This window comes from Nothoprocta perdicaria, unplaced genomic scaffold (assembly GCF_003342845.1).
Source record: "Nothoprocta perdicaria isolate Ctin4 unplaced genomic scaffold, notPer1 scaffold_20, whole genome shotgun sequence".
Lineage (NCBI taxonomy): Eukaryota > Metazoa > Chordata > Aves > Tinamiformes > Tinamidae > Nothoprocta > Nothoprocta perdicaria.
Genome location: NW_020455205.1, coordinates 1,238,024 through 1,260,743, shown reverse-complemented (window position 1 = coordinate 1,260,743; position 22,720 = coordinate 1,238,024). Strand labels below are relative to the sequence as shown.

General features: G+C 38.9%; 1 long non-coding RNA gene across 1 annotated transcript in view; it reads right to left on the bottom strand.

Annotated features, from left to right (window-relative positions):
- LOC112946185 overlaps nucleotides 1-22,720 on the bottom strand; it is a 101,162-nt gene that overhangs the window by 18,818 nt on the left and 59,624 nt on the right. The gene's annotated exons all lie outside the window — the stretch shown is intronic.

Sequence of the window (22,720 nt, the reverse complement as noted above, 5' to 3'; positions counted from 1 at the left end):
TTTTTTTTTTAAATCTATTGTTAAAACATGTTTTAAAATAAATTAGAACAAGATTGTTATTATTTTTTTTAAATATGTGGAGGGTGGATACTTTAAATGAAAAAGAACCATGAATATAGAAGTTAAGATCTTCTCAGATCTTCTCTCCCTTCCAAACTGACTGTGTTTTCTGTGTGAAAAACAGTGTTTTACTCTCGTGGATGAAGTAGTGAAAAGTTTTGGGGGGGCCATATCTTTGCCTCATTTTGCAACAAGTCACCATCATAGCTCCAGCCAGTTCTACCAGGCTGTATGAATTTTTCAAGTTAGTCATTTCAAGCCCATGCAGGGCTTGAACCAAATGGCCTTTGATTCATGCACAATCTGCTACATGTGATTTCCATTACAGTTTTGTTTTGGCCAGGAACTGAAAGTCCTTGGGTCATATCTTGAAGCCACTGGTCAGGCACCAGCAGTGTATGAGTTACATACAAGTTCAGTCTAACCTACATTTCCTTTTACAGCGATTGATACACCCTCTACAAGGAAAAATTAGTTAAAACATGGCAAATGGCAGCTTAGCTTGACATAACTTATCACAGACCTATCCTGATGGATTTTTTTTTTTTTTTTAAATTCCTGCTCTATGTGTGTGTGTGTGTGCATACAGAGTTGATGTAATACTTCAAAAAATCTCTTCTTTGGTGAATATCTGTTTATGCCATTCTAGGGCCGACCTTCACTGCACTAACCTTGACACGCTATAGAGTCTTGGGAATTAGAACAGTCAAACCATCAGAGGAATAGCTATTTCTAACATACGTAATTTGGAAAACAAAGATAATTAAAAAAAACCCTTACAAAATGACTTAAAGCAGGCCCCTCCTCTTGCAAGTCCAAAGAAGAAAAAACATCTTTGAAAGTCTTTGACAGCCTTTCATGGTTACCAAAACTTATAAAACATGGACTGCCCAGGAAACCCAGAGACACTTCTTTTAATAACGTTGGATTCAAAACACTATCATTTGGCAAAACCACCTTCAGTGCACTTTGACCGAAGCAAAGTCTGAGTAAAGAGTGCAGAACACAGCTCCTAAGCTTGAAAAATACAGGATGCACCTTTAAGGAGGATCTTCTTTCTTTCCTTATACACCCAGTGCCAAGCTGGCCCTGGCACCGACAGCATTTTTGCTATTAGCAGACAATGGGGACTAGGTTAAAAATAGTGTAGCCACGAGAAAGCAATGATTCTGATTAAGTAAATTCCATTGAACTCTTTCTAGTAAGCATTATTCAGGTCATGAATGCTAATTTGTCCTGCAGGGGGCTGTGGGTAATTACCCAGAAAAACTATCAGCTTTATTGAGTTGCTACAAAATAGTATTACTGAATGGCGAGCACTGTAAAGGGAGACAACCTTGATATGTGCGTGCACAAGAACACAGCCTTTTTCAGAAGATATAACCTGGACCCAAATCATAGCAAGTTTATTCTGGATTAGAATACTTCCTAGGCTACTTTTATGTTTCTATTAAATAAAATTAACATGCAAAATTATGCATCACAGAAGTGCCACTATGACACCTAGAGCAAATTTAGCTTTTTGCATATTTAAAGTTGTGCGGAATCAGAACCATCTTAAAAAATGAAGCAAATGTGGCACGTTGGCTGCATTCCAGCAGTGGCACAGAACTGCTGACATTACTAAAATCTAGATAATTTAGTCCCATATGGGAATCCATACCACAATTATATTGTCCCTGTTCCGACACAGTCCTGATTTTGCACTTCTTTAAGCCTAGCTTTTTATAATTTTAATTCCCTCCACCAATAAAGCAATTTGCATTCATACAGCCTCCTTTGCTAAGTGAGAGAGGGAAGAAGAAATCTGTTACATGACCTTGGTCTTTTTTACAGTTGATGACAAGGAAACAAACTCTTCAGCTAAACCGTCCTCTCATCTGTTTTTAATTGATGTAGGACATTGCACTACAAAACATGGGAGAGAAATAAACCAGCCACATACAGCGGCAGGCGACAACTCCGTCTCATTTAAACAGGCAAAATTTCCCTCATGGAARAGAGAGCAGTACTTGTGGAAGTCTTCCCAAGGAAAAAACCCAACATTTGCYGCTCACTTTATCTCCTAAAACTCAAGGATCTACAGAGCATCCTCACCACAGTGTGCAGCTCAGTGACACTTCAAGGTGGCCTCGTTGGTCTCAGCTGTACAGTGTAGGATCGCTCTGTACAAGCTCTCTGGCCACCTGGGATTTTGRGGCACCTGGTCAGAACTAATGCTATGATAAATCCACTGAATGTCCGAAGTTCTCCATCCAGTTCCACTGGATGCAAAAGTTCTCTGGCAGAAGTGACATACTCATGCCAAAAGTGTTACAATAGTGGATAGATGTAAAGGAAGGGCAAGGTTTAAAAGTAAAGAAATTGAGCAGAAGATATTTCCTACCGTCATCAATGCTCTCTCTTTACTGGAGTCATTTAAAATCATCTTCCTTTTGATTTAACCCTTACTATGAATTGCCAGTCAACAAAACCTGCACTCAAACCCAAGTGCTAGCCCTGCACAAAATGCCATCACTTCACAGGCAGCCCTTGTCCTTAGCCAAAGGAGGGGCAGGCAGAGGCTAATATCAGGCTCTCTTCTATAAAAAATAGGATTGGCTTCACTTTCTTTTTAAAAATCTATGGTAATTAACACTGGTGGCCCTTATCCTAAACGTTTAATTGCAATAACTAATTCAAGATGAACGGTCCTTTAAAATACACTTTATACAGTAGTGACGGGAATCAGATACTGCTTGTCACTTATAYGGAAATTCTTACAGAAACAACAGAAGAAAAGAAGCATGTGAAAAACATGTGAAATAAAATGTTAAATTTTGTCTTAAAGTGCAAAAAAGTCCTCATGATTCTTTTAAATTACTAGTGCTACTGAAAAGAGAACTTCTTAACACACAAGACTGGAGCAGTTGTAACGAATATTTTTTGGAGAGTTCAGTAAGATATTTGCTGAAATGTGGCAGTAGTTGCTTATTATTTTAATAAATGGATCGACATTCCATTCTTTGTATTTCCGTTTCTCTTGTTTTCTCTCACTTTTCAGTCTCCTACAACTTGTTTCTTACACACAAGCTCCAAATAAAAGCATTTCTCTTTACTCAACAGAAGATTAACATTCCCACAGAACTGGCACTGTTGAGATTGGCTACTGTAATTTATCTGAGGGATTGATTCCATGTTCAAAACATTGGAACAACAGTGTCTGTCAGTAAAACAAAATATTGAACATACCTTTGAGTTGTATACTGTATTAATTAATRTTTTTCTGTGCCTCGCTTTCCATAAAGGGTATGGGATATTGGTCATAGCTCAAAACATAACTTCATATATCTTACTGAAAAAGCCTCATTTTTATTTTAAGTATTTGAAATAYGCCGTTAAAAGCTTGCCTTTCAATATATTTATATTTGAGTTAAAAAWATATATATTCTGCATTATTACTTATTTTGACAGACATTTTTTTCCATGTTTTAATTAGGCTACAGACTGTTTCAATCTAACAGAAAACTGTTTTAAGTGTGCTGCAAATGCTCACCAACCATGTACAAATGCAATCAAACTGTGACACTAAAGTACTCTAATTCACTGAAATGAAATACAGGAATTTCTCATTCCCTTTGCACCTTGGCAATGACAGAACTAAACAAAACTCTACCCAGAGCTTATGAGATCATGGGCAGTTCTCACTTTTCAGTGTCATTATAACCAGTCATGATACTACAGCTTCAAGTTTTTGTTGTCATTGTATTTTGTCTTAAASCAGTTTGATTGAAAATGCATATCTACCTAAGATTTATGTTCTTCAGAATATAACTTTGTCCATTCTACGGAGTCGTTTTAAAGACAATATTAATAATAAATCCTAGCTACAAGACAAAAAAAAAAAAAAAAATCTTTGCAAGTTTAGGACTCCTGCGTCCAGAAACTCTTATTTTATAATAAACTTTTTGCTCATTTGAAGTACACATGAAGTATACTTTCTTGTTTTCAACTCACAGATAGGTGCTCCTAAATACTTCCTATGTATTTTGCTATCATGTTAATGTTAATTCCACAAAGATAATACTGCCAGAACACACAAAATTAACATAAGGTCATTAGTCACTACCCTTGTGTTCAAGCTAAAGGAAGCAGGACGCTTTAATTTCAGCATATWACATGCAGCTGTCATTCACTCTAAGGAAAGGGTTAAAAGAAGCCTTTTATTTCAATAGGGACATTAACATAAAGAAAATATAAACACACTTACAGCAACCCCAACAAACTCTAATATTCTGTTTCTTCCTTCAGGCTGTGAAAGACTGAGAGGCATTTCTCATCACTCCTGAATGTGCTCTGTTGTACAGAGCGTCTAGCAAGGATTAAAAAGGCCGTCCCCTGCCTGCACTTTCCTAAATCCCTGCATGCCATTCGAGGGTGACTGTACTGTCTGAACAAGTTCTCCCTGTTTGCATGCAAGCAATAGCTGGCTCAAACAATTCATCTGATCGGCGAGGCTCAGCCAGGGAGTGTGCCAGTCCAGCTACGCGCAGCCTAATACTCTTTGCATGAATGATGGCTGAAAAGGGCTTTCTTGCTTGAGCAAGCCCCTATGGCACATGGAGATAGGCTTGTGTGGGAGTGAGGGAAACCAGCACCGACTACYCCGGCAAGTAGCCCCTGATCTCTTCCTGGCTTTGCCTATGCGGACAGGAGAGGCGCAGCAAATTCACACAGAAGTATGTGCCAGCAAGTTACGGGCTCCACATCTGCTACAGAGCAGTTAGGGGCAGCGTGTCAGTGCATGGAAATGTGAAGGAAATGTGCTGGGGGGTAGTGGTGGGGTATCCTTGTTCCTCTGCAAGCTTCCTCCACTTGCATTTCTCATCACAGCAATTCCCCTATCATGGGGACAAGGTGTACAGAGCAGAGCGAGGGGCTCAGAGGTGAAGMAGCAGGAGCAGGTGGAGAAGCACCCTTCCACCGTGTGTTCAAATTACTCAGTGCATTCATGTTCCCCAGTTTCGAGTATGCATGTACAGTTGTCTGCTCCTCATGTATTTAGTCATTTTGAAAGATTAAAAGTGTGGGAATGTCAGAACTGCTCTGCTAAGTATCATAATCAAAATGTAGCTTGGATAATAATTATTCCATTAAGGCAGCAAGGCAAAAGACAAGTATTTTACCATTACAGTTACCTAAATGGTAGATAGAGAACTTCACACTATAGATACAATAAGCACTGTATATAYACACACACACACACTCGTCCAACTGGATCAAATACGTAACAAATCCAGACTAATTGCACTGAGCTCAATCATTATCCGTTAGTATATTCAAGAGACTCTAGTTATTCGCATCAGGATCTGAAACTAATTACAAACTAATTTGTTTTTATATTTCACATGAATATTTCACCTTCTAAAGGTTATGGCAGTAGCAGATCTAGAAGTAGGAAATAAACGAGGCAACCCTGCTTACCATATGCCAGGTGAAATGGAGACTGTCTCTGTAAGTTTTCCTGTACCGCCCTGCCTGTGAACTCATTATTTGGCTGCAGAGATACTCATCTGTAAAAGTAAAACTTTAACAAATCTTCCAACTAACTGGCCTCTAAACCTCTTTCCTCTGAAAGGAGAAAGTCTAAGGATTCTGAAGCCTATACACGCAGAGCAGTTTTCAATTTATTTACTGGCCATGTACAAAGCAGGCAGCTGTAACGTGAATTCCCCATTTACTGTCCCCCTGAATACATTCCTACTCTCCCACTGAAATCTCTTCTCAGTGACAAATGACTCGCTCTTCATGCTTACTCAATTCTGACCTCACCTGAACACATCAATTGTACCAAATACTGCAGAGCTTTTCTGGTTTTGTGATGTGGTCAAATTTCAGAGAGTTCAACTGTCTCCACTTAAAAGAAGAAGAGGTGATGATGTTCCTGAGGCCTGAAAGGCAAGTGACAGATGCTTTATCCAGCAAGACATGCTGCCCTTGGAGTAAGCGTATTGTAATTTGCCCATTCTGAGTTAGGCTGCATCTCTACGTCTGTTTTTATAATTTGACAGTAGTGCAAGATGATTCTGATATTATTTCATGACATTTTTGTGAGTTTTTTCCCCCTAAGCTTATAAGAGTACTTTTTCTGTCTGTCTAGTACCAATATTTGTATGCCAGCTTTCATGTAGATGCAAAAGGCAGAGATGTACATAATATTATTTATTCTTAACTTGTCAGCATCAGTGAGGCATATTATACCTGGCCTTTCCACAAACACAAAGAATGGTAATTCACTCCAAGTTTGCTAAGGAAATTTCCATACCTCTATTATTTCTCTTCCTACCATCAGAATTCCATGTCTAGACATGCAAGACTCCTACTTCTGCAAAAAAAAGTATACACACACACACACATATATATATATATATGGCAGCTCATGGCTCAAAAGAACCAGGGTGAAAATCAGTGCCACATTTGGATGCATCAGCTGCCTAGGAAGCCCTTTCTTTCCTGAGATGACAGTTGAGGCCTCCCAAATCATAAATATATGGTTTATATTTAAATTTATATTTATATATGATTAGAGAGTAAAAACCTTAATTTCTCTGTGCATGTGATCTGCCAACAACTGTGCACTATCTGAGTTGGTCAAATAGGGCAAGATCCTAGGGAGGTTGCTGGGTCCAGATTGCCCAGTTTATCACTGGACACTGTTGGGTCTCTTAAGGGAGCTGAATATCGGCTAAGTTGATTTAAAATCAGAAGAAAATATGTAGGATCCTATGAAAACAGCTTTTTTTATACTGTCCTAGTTTTTGTCTGTGACTCTAATTGAGGTACGTGTAATAAACTTTACAGGGCAGTTGTGGGATTACCAGTTCCTTGTGACATAAGGTACTAATGGGATGTTATCATCCAAAACTCTTCTGATACCGTTATTTCTCTTCTGCTATTTTTTGGTAACTGAGCAAGAGAGAACACAACAAAAAGAATAGAAATGAGACTGGTCTCATACCCTGTGAAGGAATACAAAATGTTTGCCACTTTAAGGAAGCACATTAAGTACAACTTTGTTTTCTAGTAAGTTGATAGTAAATCAACTAGATGATAGTTTTATGTGTGTGTGTGTGTGTGTGTTTATACGTATGCACATATACGTACAACCACACATTTTCAAACTAAAATAACAGAATACTCAACATTTATAATCAGTTACCATTTCATTTTTGCAGCATGTTTGCTACCACCTCAAAAATGTTTGGACAGCTGAATTTTTCTGCTGCATGGCCAGAATGCTCGTCGAGTCCACCTCCACTGTGCTAGAATCTTGAGCTATTAAGGTTAAATACGCATGCAAGGGGCTTCAAAATTATGTTATTCCCTTCGTTCTTTTCTTAAAGTCCACCTTCTCCTAATGTAAATAGCTAAGGATGTGATCGGTYAGTCAAATCATTTTATTTGAGGGACTGTATAAAATGCACAGCCCGGACTCACGCCTGCGACCATGCACGTGAGTCACAGCATGAACACCAAGGAGCAGGGTAGGTGCAGCTGATAAGCTACAGAATGAGCCCATACCTCAGTCATCAGCACTATGACAGCCAGCAGTGGTTTATTGGACCAAAGAGGCTAGCATTGTAATTTATTTCTCTAATATGTGTCGTGTTCACTCATACTCTTTCCCCTTATGGAGTGAAATATGTAGTAAGGGATTGCTGGGGTCTCACCTGCTATGCTCCCCCCAAAGTTAGAATTAGCGAGTAGCAAACTACCTTTATTAGCCTGTACACTTGGTGCTCTGCCATAAATCACTGAAAGTGCAGGTGAGCATCTAGTGGTTTAAAAAGTCAAGAAAAACTAGGGGACACTCATGTAGACTGAAGCGCCTGAAGCGATTTTTGAGCTACAGTACAGCTAGACAAAATATTACACTTCCCAGCCCTGCCTATTTCATTGTATTTTCTATCCATTTTTTTTTTTTTTTTTTTTTTTGGCTTATTGACAGGAAACATGGGGTTTACAGAGTCTGGCTCAAGGCAAATATGTAAAAGATTTTTTTCCCCAAAAAGATAACAATATGAGCCAAAAGATTTTTTTTCCCCCCGTGTCTACTTTTTTTTTTCTCCCTCCTCTCTCTCTCAAAACTGGGATTTGTAGCCTTCTTCCAGATGAACACAGTACTGGTCACAGATCATTTACAAAGAATAGCTTTCTTGTTTGTGAAGSAAACACATCTAAGTCTGATGAAATTATTAATGTCATAGTGTTAACTTTTTTCTCATAAATATAGTTTAACAGTGCTGACATAGCAATTACAGTCAAATGTTCCGGCTCTTTGCTTATTCGCTTAATCTGTCAGTCCACCATGGGGGGAGACAAATTGTGGTGGGCATATGACAATGCACAAAAGAGATATAAAACTATTCTGATTAAATCTTGATGAAAGATTAAATGGCTCTGAACACTTGCCAGATTTTTTGGACATAACATTTTTACCCAGTCTATTTGCCATGGGTCTAAAAACATAAGATGATAAAAATAGCTGAAGTAGCTCACAGATTGGTTCTGAATCTAATATTTTATTGGACAAAACCCTATAGTATAATTCATCCGTATTCAGATGTGTTCGTCCTCTAACAAAATTCTCGTTGACACCTGAGCGTGGACATCACAGATATGACGCTACACTATTAAAGCTAAAAAGTATGACATTCAAATCCAAACATGCAAATACGAAGACCTCTCATGTAAATTTTGTGGAGACATACACCATATGTTTCAGAATCTGAAAATTAATTAAAAGCCTAGAACTGTAGTTTCTATACCTTTAAAATATAGAGTAAGATTTCTACTGACTTTTCTTGCACAGGACTTAGTCCTATGTACAGGTTTTAGTACATACCCATGGAAACAGATATTTCCTTAATCAAGGGATTGTAAATGGTAACACTAAATGTAGCAGCAGCAGAGCATAAAATTCCTAATTTCTGAAAGTATATTCCGTATTTACAATACAAAACACATACTGAAACCTGCTAATCTATTCTGTTTTCATATCAACTGAGGATTTTGGTGGAAAATTTCTATCCTTGTAGGATTTTTCAGTGCTGGTATTTTTGTGAAAGAATTAGACCCAAATAGACAATTTTTGCTTTCTGTTTGCAATTGATGAGACATGTATTGGAACTGAAACTCATAAATGACACATTTGAGAAGCCTCTAATAGACATATGTTTACCTTGCGAGTGAATGAGAGTATTGTATTTGCTTTCTGTTTCATTAGATCTGAAGGCTGAAAAGAGTCTCATATGCTCACAATGAAAACATTTTGATTTATGATTTGCCAGATTTCAGTGATGACTTCTTTCAAAGAGAGAGGAATCCTCTGTATAGGTCTCATAAAATATTTAGGTAGCATAGAAAAAAAGAGAGAACTATAAAAATGTGCCTCACAGTTTAGAGAAATAAATAAATTGAAAAAAAAAAAAAGAGAAAACTTAAAAAAAATCTTTTCAGTATTCTGCTTTTATATGCAGCACAGACATCCATTACACCTGAGAGGAAACAGTGAGCTGGGGAAAACCTAGAAACTAAGACCTTTTTGTTGTCATTATCCTGGTTAGATAAATTGAAATAATTTCTGCCCCAACAAACTATTGTTATTTATATCTTCCTATGCGTTCCTTTCAAATTTGCTACACACAGAAAACTGTTGGTTTTATTTTCATGTATAAATCTACATTATCATATTCTTTTCCGATGTGATAAATGAATGAGTAGCAGTGATTTCTAATTTCTCTTTCCGGCAAAATCTTAAGAATCCACGTAACTTCAGCAGAATGAGCCATCTCCAAAGTCATTGCATTTGGCAGCTCAGTGTGTAAAATGCAGACCTGACATAAGATCCTTCAAATTCACTGCCCGTTATATTAACTGCAGTGATAAAACTCCAGTTGATGGTGGCAAGAAGAGAATCAGGCCCTCACCGTTAAGATTTCTAAGGTTTTCTTCYCCCCTTTCTTCCCCCCTTCTTTGTACAGCAGCTTGAATTCTTGTATTCTGATTAAGATAGATGGAGTATTTGCATCCTATCCATATTCATAATCCTCCTTTTCAGTGTCAACCCAAAATACCGCATTTGTTGCCCAGGCAGACACATGCAATGTCTTCAGAAGGTTTTGCATAGATGGATAAGGACACATCCCTTTTCAAATTTTGCAGAATAGGTGGCCACTAGGTGAATTCATGCTGCTAAAGTGCTAAGAGACCAGAACAAAAACCGTGTCTTTTGTGTGTGACAGAAACTGTAATTAATGATTTCTCCCCTTTTTGCTAAAGAGAAAAGGGAGATGTGCTGTTGACAGGCATTTTATTAATGGTTTCTGCCATCTTACTATACATAAAAGGCATTATTGGGTGCAATGTAGTCTAAAAGTTTTTTTTTTTTTTTTTGAGGAAACATGAAGATGCTTCTTGGATGAAAAATGAAGGCAATCTGTCCCCTGCCACCGAAAGTTTGGGTTTCAATAATAAAATTGAAACTATTGTGACAGTTCCTATTGTGTCCTTTAACCATCTGCCTCCTGCCAGCACAATCAATGATGGCATCTGCAGGGACATGGTCACCCATACCTATCTCCCTCTCTCTTTCAGCAACAAAACCTGTCAATATCTTGTCTCATGGCTGCTTTCCTAAAGAGATTTATCAACCATCTAGGTGGTGGTACGTATTTTAGTGACTGTTGGTCTGTTGTTGCATTGGGACCCAAAAGGAGCTAAATATTCAGCCTGGCGCACAAGAAATTAGACATGCATTTTCCAGTTGCAACAATGGCAGCTGACTGCCTAATCCAGGGGCCATTGCAGTGAAGATTTACTCTTAGGCCTTGTCTATAGTATAGACTTAAAGTGAAAGAGAAGAACACAATACAGTGTCACTTTCTGAATTACATGGAGCAGGTGACAACCTTGCATGCATCTCTCGAATTTGTCCTCAGTTTTCCTCAGAAAAGTAAAATAATTTCGAAGGATCCCACATGAGAAGAAAAGCTAAAAATAAGAGGCCAAATCCTACCTCCGTATAAACGAAAGGCGGTAGCTTATCTGCTCAGATAGCGCTGTGCTCATTTACACTGGCTAATGGGCTTCCCATTGCTTATGGGCAGACAAGAAAACGACCATTTTCGAGGGCAGCCCTCCTTCCGCAGCACCGAGAAAAGTGCTTTGCTGCTGATTTGTCACCAGCTTCATAATTTTCGCAAACCGACATGGAAATAGAAATTCGACCACATGCATCGAGAAGAAAACTATCAGCAAACACGTCAGGTAGGGGATTTYGGGCAGCACGCCCGCTCCTCTGAGGAAGGAAAGTAGTCTGGCGGCAGGCGCTTCTCCCTGTATTTCATTGAAGGCTTGCTGATAACTGGGCTTGAAACACAGAACTTTGGATGGTGACGCATTTCAGCACCAGAACTCACAAGAGTGATAAATGTAGCTGTTCTAGCTAATTAATAAAATATCCATCTCTCCTCTGAGCATAACCTATGATCATTTTTTTTTTTTAATTTTTTTTTTCTCTCTCCAAACTTCATTTTCAAAAGTCCTGAAAAATCCTGAGTTTGGGAAGCAGCTGGAAAGGCACCGTTTGCACACTGATCTCTACTAGCAGCCATTCATTTTCTCTGGGAATTTTTTATGTAAGCTCCCTTATTGGGAATATGCTAATGACATCCGCCATGATTACTGATTTTCTTTGAATCGTTATTCCTCTGTGGGCAAAGCAATCAGAAAGGGAGAACAGGAGATTTACTTCTTGCTTGTGTGCCTTCTTCAACCATCTGCTCTATCTTGATTCATTTGAATAAGATCTGCAGTTTTAGATTCTTTACTCTGGCATTCTAAAGCATTTTAAAGCTTAAAAGGAGTTAATAGTTATCTATCAGTGTCACCAACGTGGTACTGTGATGCATTCTAAGAGCAAGTTTGCCTTCCAATGGTTTACAGGGCCAGAYTAATTTTATTAAAGTAAAAAATTACAATGTTCTTTAACAGCTTCATTATTTCAGACAAGTCTTTTGTGAGCACATATATTATCTGGAGCATAGAGTATAAAAGCTGAAAGAGAGAGAACTAATTTATAAAGCAAGAACATTTTTAAAACGTGAATTGTTAATCTGTTCCCCTCCCCCYGCCAAATACATGGAAAAAATAGAAGGCAAAATTATGATCAATTTACGAAAATACAACCCTGTGATATAAACTGCACTCTCTGAGTTCCTGTACCTGTACTTTTACCTGTCTGAATTTCTGAAGAAAATTTACACAAGGTCATTTTGATTTTAACAAAGGTGCTATTTAGCTGAATCAAAATTCAATTAAATCGTTCTTTCAAATGAAATACTGACCTCATATAACAAGTTTCCCAAGCACAGTGATAATGATGTGCATGCCATATTTTTTTAATGGGATGCCAGTTTTCTTCTGTTTAGTATGTACATACCAGGTCTAAAACAGCTAATTGCCCAAAGACCGTTTTGCACAACAGTAACTGAGAATAAGCAAGACAACGACATCGTAGCAAGACAGAACTAAGCACAGAGACAACGTTCAGAGAGTTGCACAGCATTCCTGAGTCTTTGCACATGAAACGGTAATATTAAGAAAAAAAATAGTGTTTGGGGACACCAAACTACTGTATTTGTCTTTTATTTTTTGATTATTAAAGAATGCAAAAACAGAGTGTCTCTAATCAGTCCTGGAGAGTGACTTAATTCATAATGCCTATAAACTAAGAGACTCTGCTAAAAGGGTAGACGTAATCCTCAGAATAGCAAGCGGTAGATAATGATCTCCAAAGCATGAGATGACCCATTTTGTTCCTTTTGAAACTGGAAGGACTTAGCCTACCACAAAATGACTACCTTCTGGCCCTCGTTATTAAAACAGAAAAGTCTGCTCGTTTCCTGGTGCAGCTGCTGACATTAAAAACTCTGCCCATCATTTCTACTATTTTTTTAAATAGTCTTTCCTAGCAGCCCCGTAGATTAGTGCTCTGATTTGTCCCATTCTCTCTAAAGCCAGAATGACACCGCAAAAGAGTGAAACGGCAATGACCTCCCTGCTCCAATGAGTAACCGGGAGCCACATCCCATCAACTAACCCCGGCTCTTTTCAGAGCTCTCAGAAAGAGAGCTGCAACTTGCATGAAAAAAGGAGTAGTTATTTCAGAAGGGCTTTGCCCTGTGCTCCTTCAAAAGRAAGGAACTTACAAACACGCTTTGTGTTTGCTTTTAATTAGAGGTGCAACTATACTAACCCATAAATTACAGAGCTCACTGCATTTGTGACTTGGCCATCCTGGAGTTAAAAATGGCTATGACTGTTTCCTTTAGTTTAAAAATCTATTAGTCTTTGAATGCCCTATTGCATACCCCACTATGGAAATCCTGTTTTAATTTTTTATGATGATTTTTATAATCTACATGGTTCCATACAATTCAAGGATTGGTCTCAACCTTATTTAGACTTTGRTATATGGTACAAAGCAAATGGTTACAATGAACATGAAGAAAAATAGAAAAGCACAATTCTATCTTAAGATTTCCTGAGTCAGAATTATTAAGACCAAATTAAAAATAGGCAAGTAAGCAATGAAATAGAGAAATCAATTTTGTTTTAGTTCATAGCAACATACAGGCTCTATTTTGTTGGTCAAGTGCATTATACAAAATATACGCAGCACAATATTAAGTTCCTTTAATTAAGAAACATTTTCTCCTGTCTTACATTTGTGTTTCTTATTTTTCTCCTTTCTTCCTAATGAAAGCATGCCTTATTGCTAAACTTTATGCAATACGCCTTGCTCATTTCATAATTAAAGCCGCTGACCACATGAAGSTCTGGATCTTTAAATTCACAGCCTCATGGCGCAGTCAGAGTATTTTAATTTTCTCCTTAATGCACCCCTGTAGTCTTAACAATTTTTAGACCCTTTTTTCGACAAAAAAGCCCAACAACACTATYACTTATCCAGGCAAGATGTTTCTCAAATACGTAGCACCAAACACTGGCCCATTTCGCTTAATGCTGAAAAGCTGAGGGAAAAGGGCTTCCTAGGGGAGGTAAAGTGTTTATTCTTGACAGAGAATTTATYTACAAGGTGCAGAGTATCTCCAATTGAAAGATACAGTAATAACACCATTTAATGAGTCAAACCTGCTTCTAAGTCAAAGCTAGCAAATCCAGACGGGTCTACCAATTACGTTTATTCCCATAAAAAAATACGAGGTCTCCTTCTGCCTCGACAGCTGTACAGAGTTCAGCTCTGGGCTACCTGGGGGGAAAGGCAAATACCCCCGTGTCAGCTCTCCACGGGCTGCCGCACAACAAAGTCAGTGTATGGCAAACTTTCAGCCCTTGCTAAAACGCCTAACTGATGAATACACTGCTTGTTGTAACTGCTTTATAGAGTCCCCATGACCTTTATGTTTGAGATCATCAAGATCTTTATAACTTGTAACTCAAATACATGAAACTCTAATGATGCCTCTTTTTTTAAATCCCATTTGGTTGCATATCCTTTGTATATAATCTACTATATATATATATATATATAAAAGTAAAATTTTAGGGTCAGATCATATCTAAGAACTACTTGAAAGTCCTTCTGAACATGAGATTTGGTTTTTTTTTTTTTTTAAAGAACAGACAAAGTACTACCAAGTTCTTATTTCTACAGTTTTATCTTTCTCTATTAACAGAAGATCTTCCATTAATGAAGAATGCATGACAGGGAAAATCAAAAACAACAAAAAACACATCAAAAACAACATCGAAACAACAAAATATCCTGAAACCATATATGGGATTTATAGAGTATACGCTCTTCCTGTCTCTTCACAAATATAGCTGRATAGAGCAAAACAATAACAGCTTTGGCCACCTTAAAAAGGTATGTACTAGTCTAGGGCTCACTAGGCATTCATTAATATTCAGTTTTTAAATTGATAACTCTGCTTTCCCGCGTGTGAAAAAACTCAYATCCCAGTGCCTGAACGCTGTAACCGCTCAATTCCAGGCAGGTTTTCCTTCTGTCTGCGAGAGCGGGTGCGCACAGGCACCACCAGCCCTGGCACGGCCTTGCGTGGGTTTCTTTTCAGAATACCCTGCATTTCTATCCAGTGGCAAAGGGATTTCCTTTCATTTATATCAGACGAAATTTGGAAATGTCAGTCTGCAAGGCAGAAACAGTCAAACGCCCTTAGTAATTAATGCTGACCTCAGCACAGTTGGACTGGGCACTAGCTGATGTCCAGAGAAGTGGGTCGCTCATGCAGCTTGACGCTTAAAGCTTCTCATTTAAGGCAAACAACAAGCAGTGTGATTTGTAGAAAGCAAAATTATTAAAATAACTCCCAAACCAGAAAGGAACAGGAAGGTGAGGAGGAAAGAGAAATTCTTAGTTTACAATGAACAAATGTTTCCCAAAATGATGTAATGAGGTTTTTTTTTTTTTTTTTTTTTTTTTTAAGTAAGCTTCAGTCTGGCAATTAAGATTTAGTTCAGACTCTATTGAATGGGCTCATAATTTGGGACTCTGGAAGAAGACACTGTCACTGCATGTGGTATTTATATTAAAATTCTTACCGATATGCTAGGCTGAGGTACCAGATATGCTGAGGAAATTTCAGTCGCAGTCTCTGTTTCAACATAGAGATGCAAGCACACAAGTACGATAATCAGACATGTGCAATAAAYGATAGCAAAAAAAATGAAGAGAAGACGGAAATTTTCTCAGACTGTCTATTTGGAAACTGCAGGATTCACAGTCTGGTACCATTTCTCTGACAAAGGACAAAATTTCTATGTGCTATTTACTATGCTGTTAAGTTCATTAAGTCTTTCAGCCCTGAGATTTTCTGCTTTATGCAGCTGTGAGGATGTTTCCATAGAATTAATTTATGTAGCATGCAGTTCTTTCAAGTGCAAAGATTTCCTCCCCATCACATTCCAGGAGCGGTTTCAGTAATTCGGTTAAGTTGAATCAATGGAAGTAATACCTTTGTGTGCGTTACGGGCACTCATCGACTGAGAAAGGGAACTCGGGCTTTAGGAGCAGCAGACTGATGTCAGGGTAGCTGACAGCTCAGAGACACAGGGAAGGCGGCTTTCAATGCTACACATTTTAGGAAATGTTTTAGTGCAATGGAAAAGGCCGCAGCGCTGCCCCAGTTTGTGCCCACCGGCACCCCATGGRACAGAGGGGAGGTAAGGAAAGCTCCCTCTCTTTGCCCCCAAAATTTAACAAATGTCTAGTGCAACCTGCACAACACCCTCTGGTAAATATCCATGCCGGCTGCGCAAAATCATCTTGCATGAGAAACTTGCAGTTAGCTAGAGACAGCCTTCCAGCTTAGGGAAGCTGTGCCTCAATTCCCATCACTGCCGTCCAGAATCAAAATACCTTAAAAATAACACTAAGCAATAGGTGGTAAAGGGCCAGAAATTAAAATTATGCAGGAAAATATGATGAAATTAATCTTTGCCATCGCTCCCATACAYTAATACGCTGAATCTTCAACTACTAGCAGGGCCTGTATTCTCTCAAGCCATATACTAATGCAAAAACAAGGACAAGAAGGAATCTCAACCAAGCTTTGCATGTGAGTTAATTAAGCTTTTGGAGTAATTGTCCTCTCACAAATCTCCATGGATTTCTCTCGGGTCTTTTCTCTGATCCTGCATTCCCTAAGGATTTCAGTCTCCTTCTCCAGTTCCTAATTACTGTACTCCAGCCAGCTTCCGGTGAGCTTGTTTTCCCTCTCCGAGTGCTGTTTTACTCCTACCAGCTCCTCACTCCTCCTCCTTACAATCCAGCTTCCCCATTCAGGCTATTTCACCACGTTCTTCTGGGGAGTCATTTAGTATCTTGTCTTTTTTTGAAGCCCTGATGGAAATCCTTCACTATCGCTAGCAGGCCAGATTTTTTGGTAAAAATAGAATGCTGTTCTCAGCACTCTGCACTAGCCGGTCCCCCCCGCCCAACATCAATTCAGCAATATTTCTTGTAACTCTGTGAGCCAGCTTATGCTTTAGGGTTACTTCACTGAGAAAGGAGCCCATCTGCTTACAAAGTCTTTAGCAACAACATTGCTTTAGGTGGAAACAGAGAGACCTAAGAGCTGCAGACTGCATGAACATATAAAAAAAGAAAAAAAGTCTAATTTATCTTTTTCCAGAATGACTTSAATGCTTCCCCCAAAACAAAGACCAAAGCCAACAACAAACAAAAACCAATAAAAAGAAAGCAAAAAAGCCCCTCTCAAGCAGCCTGCAATTTCTTTTCATGACAGTTATGCTAAACATCATCTCGTCTCAAAACATGCATGCTAAGAAGGTTTAATTTTATATTTAGCATTGCTCAGAAACATCTTAGCAAACACGGTTTATGGAATAAAAGAGCGCTCTACCTTTTATGGTACAAAAATCAAAGRTGGCTCTTCCTGCTACTGGTTTTACTCAGCAGTAAAGAGAAAACCTTGCAAGTGTTGTTTACACAGTACTAAATCCTTGTAAAGTCATACTGAAACAAGTCTGCTATCTGACCTAGCCCTTAGGGCTACTTAAACACCTGTGGATTTATAGAGTTCAGATGTCTACAAGGTCTGTGCTGAAGTTCATTCCCAAACCTGTGCCCCATGTGAAATGCTTTGTTGGCACAGTTAAGCCATTACTACTTGTTTCTGGTTTGCAAGGCAATCATGTTGTGAAACAAAAGGAGTTCAGAATTAAGAATACTTATCTTTACACACAGAYTGCAAATGCACATAGCAGCTAAAAGACTCAATATTTGGGATTTTATTTACTGAAGCTAAGCTTCACTAAGAGAAAAATAATGCTGGAAGAGAGAGGAGTTAGTCTCATCTGTATGGGTGCGGGTAATTCCTCAGTATGACATACGCATCTGAAAAGCACAACAGAGCACCAGTTTTTAGTAGAGCATGCTGTGCTTGAAACAGTAAATATTAACAGAGAAAATACAAGCAACCTCCTCTCACCTACCACAAAAAAAAAAAAAAARAGAAAAAACTCTCTCAACTCTCTCTACCTTCCCCTCCGTTCAATAACACGGTAAAAATAGCCAAATGCAACCAAAAAGMAGAAGAATAGGATATAATGTGTTCTAAACTATCAAAAATTAAATTAGTAAGAAGACTTACTGATTAAATCCTGGCCCCACAGAAATCCATATGGCTGACTTGAACAGAAGCAAGAGTTCATTGTCCAGTGGGTTTAAATAAAATATACCTTAAGTACTACAGCTCTCCAAAACTCAAAGCAAACACCTTTAGMTCTTCCAAAATCATCACGTATTAGAGTTTGCTATTACGGCTTTAATAGCATTCGCTCACGGCTCAATTACAACCGTTTTCTTTAGAATCTTCACACATGTGGTACATGTTCAGCAAGGTATAAGAGGGAAAATAACAGTAATCCTATGCTTTTAGTGCCTTTCTGTACACCACAACAGTAAATTTCAGATCTTCTACCAGGTCTCTGAAGGTTTTGGACGCCCGCAGCCTCACTGAGATGTGGCGGCTCCTTGGAAGCCATAGGAGACTGTCACCCTGCGCAGCTGCGTGACAGCTCCCGACTACACTGGCCTTTCACAAGGCTTAGTTTTTTCTGATCCCCAGCTTCTGAAAACACCAGCTTGGGAAAATCTTGGAAATATAACCTTCGGATCCTTTCTATGTTCATAAAAATAAAATCAAATAATACAAAAGAAGGAATAGAGTGTTTCTTTTTGGCCGTTTCTTTAATTTCATGATTTGTCAGCCAATCTCATAACGTCTAAGCGKGTCATTTTATTTTGCGAATGCCTGYGTTGATAGCATTGCTTCCTGGAGCTCCGAGAAACCCCAGGCTGGAAGAAGAGCTTCAGGAAAGCGTGCAGCCAGTGAATTCCCCCCCTGCTAGTACTAAGCTAGCTCTGCTGCCCAGAAGAGAGCAGAAGCAGCAGGCGGGGGGCTGTCGCCCCGCGTGCCCGTGCGGGCTCTGGGGGGTTCGGGCTGCGGAGCGGCAGCGGCGCRGGGCTGCAGCGGGGCTGGCGCGGGCAGCGGGAGCGGGGGCCGCCTCTCCRCACCCGACCGCTAACGCTTCTGCTTCGGCTGCGCCACTTGCACAGTTGCTTAGAGTTTATGTTGGTATATGGATGAATTAAGAGCTAAAGGTTCTTAAAATCATACTTGGAAAAAAAAAAACCCCACCCACAACAGAACTCTCACAGAACGCAAATTCTGAATTAGATCCTTTTAAAGAGCAGAATAATAAAAACAATCAACACAAATGCTACACTTACTCTTCTATATTTTGCTCAGGATGGCTTTCAGTAGGCAGATGTGTAAAATAAAGCACTGCCACGCTTGGCCTCTTGCTGTTCTGGCCTGTTTACACTTTGCCAAATCTTTTTTATTGCTTCTGACAATATGTTGTTTCATACCTTTATATCTCTATTTTCATTCATTTTATTGCGGGGTTGTCATTACAATGGTGAATTACACTGAAAGCAACGTACCTCCTTATCTGATAGCTCGTATGGACATTTGCATGATCATAATCTTTTTCTGCCCCCACGTATTTAATATACATTTATACACAGGCACCTTGGACCAAGTATACTAGAAAGCAATAACCGCTATCAATGCTGTTACCGTGCAAGGAAAAATGTGACACTTTCTGGCAAAGGCAAGAGATGATACAGCCAACAGAAATTATTTATCTCACTTGTTCTCCATGCTGAGTCCTCGAGGTCTAAGGGATGAATCAAGTGCCTAGCAACTAACTAAGAGAGTCCGAGCTACCATCCCTTTCTTGCCTTCCTTTATGTGGAGAATTGGGCCCTCCCCAGGAAACATCTCTTATCCCTACTTAGCAATAAGATTCTCATTTATCACCAATTGTCAATCCACACAGATCTCTCCATCCAATCCTACATATTAGCCATTCCCAGAAAGGCTGACTGCTGGGTGCTGCATAGGGAGAGTTAAAATAAGTGACAATTGCAAGGCAAGTCTTTATTCTGGTAATAATTTATAGAGCCACAAGGGTTATAAAGTATCTTTGTTCTGACAGCTGCTGGGAGATGTAAAAGTAGCACAAATTCAGGAAGCAGGACGAGTCTAATCAACCTGTTGGAAAATTCAGGAAAAACTCTGGATTGCCATGTAGAGCTTTTTACCAGTGACAGAACCACAAGGCAATACAGAAGCAGGAGCCACCATCCTGTCAAACCTCCTGCATTGAGCATGAGCCTCGTGCACCTGATGGCYTCAAATGCCCTCAAAGGGAAAGGCAGAAGGGAGAGCTCGGTCTCAGCCTCCCCCTGCACCGTATACATCCTGGCCCGTATGCAGCCTGTATGCAGCGGGTGGCCTTGAGACCTGGGACAGCTCAGCGCTCAGGCTGGGGACACGCAGCACAGGGAAAGCCATCGAGGTGGGAATTTGGGTGTTAGTGGGGGAAGGTAACAGGGAAAAGCAGYTTTCCCAGCCGGGACAGCCCAGGTAGCCCAAGGAAGGGCCCCACAGCATCAAGGCAAAGGGTTTGCAGTGCTGGGTATGATAGAGCACGAGGCCCTAGCAGCAGCTACTGAGGAAGAGGGAGGAAAAATGAAGGGTAATGAGGCTAAATTAAGATGAATAGAGCAGTGGACAATTAGCTAGTTTGTCAGAGGAACAAACAATCATTAGGGGAAGCCTTTTACAACAGAAAGCCATTTGTGTAACGGATGCAGTAAAGCGGGCATCAATTTTGCAAGGCTGTAACTGAGCTTGACCTTATGCCCACCAAGGCTGGTTCTTAAAACCCTCAGTGAAATACTCATTTATTTCTATTAAAACATAGGCATGCACCTTCAYGGGGAACGGCCCTAGGTCTCTGACTGAACTTCTCTCCAACTTACTGTTTGGGCTGCTGGAAAAAGTGGATCATTATAGTAGCTTAATGGGAGAATTTGTTTCTTCTGTCTGAAATATCTCTTACTGTAATAAACTGAATATAAATGCTAAAATACAGATTTTCACAGAGCTAGGGAGATATTTTTAGGTTTTCAAATATTAACACAAAATGGCATCATTTTATATCTGAGTCTGAATTTTAATGAGCAGCTCTATTGATAATCACTGAACATCTATATTTATAGAAAAATGGAATATCATAAATACAGAATTGTGCCATTATCTACATATGTCACACTTCCCCATACATACAGAAATTCAGAGAGTTTAATTTCTACAGCAAAGGAAATATGGCAATTTACACCAGGACTATTAGTCAGAATGTAAAATTAGATCTCAACCAATGTGTTGGCTCAGGTTTTAAAAGCTGGATCTAGCTAAGCTTCCTCATATATGCTTTCATTTCTGCCTCACTGAGGAAGACAGGCACAACTCTACTTACTACAGAACTTTACTACAAAATGATCTTAGACTTTCAATGTCATTTATTGTAGTCCAGCAAGACTTGTGTTTGAGGTCCAATGCAGCATTACTACGTACGACAGTAAATCAGGAAAGCTCACTAAAAATCTGATAGAAGTTTTGTTRATATGAATTTTATTTCTAAAGGTTATTGTGCTTTGAGATATGGAGTAGTAAAAGTATTGAAAGCAAAGGGAAAAAAGACCACAAACTAYGATTTTTGATTTCGCCTTTAAAGCAAAAAGAAACATTTTTTTAATTGTGGGTTTGAAAAGTCTCCAAGTTTCCTCTGTAAATATACAATAGCTGCTCTCTGGAGATGAAATCTGTTTATTTTGGTTGATTCCATAACTCTTAATTGTGATCTGGTTGGTATATATTCAGAAGAGAGCTTTACATGGTAATGCTGGAATTTTGCAGAGAGAAACGAAAATTAATGTGAGCATTTTTAGTCTGTTCTCTTAGCAGTTTAGTCCTTGTCAATAGATGAGCAGCCCATTAGGATTTTAGCAATGTAAATGAATACMGCTAAGCACACAAGCAATATATGTCAGAATATATTGGACACAACTAGAAATGTTGCAAGTGCCCTTGTTGCTATATGCATAGAAGTATAAGTACTTTGAGATTAAGTGAAATGTAAGCACATACCAATGCTCATTATTATTATTATTTTATCTGTAATGTAAAATTGGAGAGGTAGAATAAATGTGCAAAAGACTACAGCTATATTTTATAGCATGAACATTAAGAGTGGAATGCTAAAATCAAGAAGAATAAGTACTATCTTTTTCTGCATAACATTAAGTTTTGATGACAAATTAAAAAGCCTTGAAAAAATTTGACTCCCCCTTCTCCAAACATATACAAAGCTTCTGCTATTTCTGCTTCTTATCTAAATCTAAGCTTGAAGTATTTTCTTTTTCTTTAAAAAAACAAAAACTTTAAACCTCAGTGACTGTGGGAAGAAATTCGTACACTGAGCAGGGTGTTTTTAGGTGCATATTTCTAGCATTGTTATTAATAATAATAATAATACAAAAAAGTGTAGCAGATCAAACCAGAAGGAGCCCTGAATATATTTGCTGGGAATTGCCTCAGGCTAAACACCAGGGACATGAAACAAACTGTTCTTATCACCTTTTTCCAAACACAGCGATTTAAATTTACAATGAAAGTGCCAGCACCAGCTGCACTTT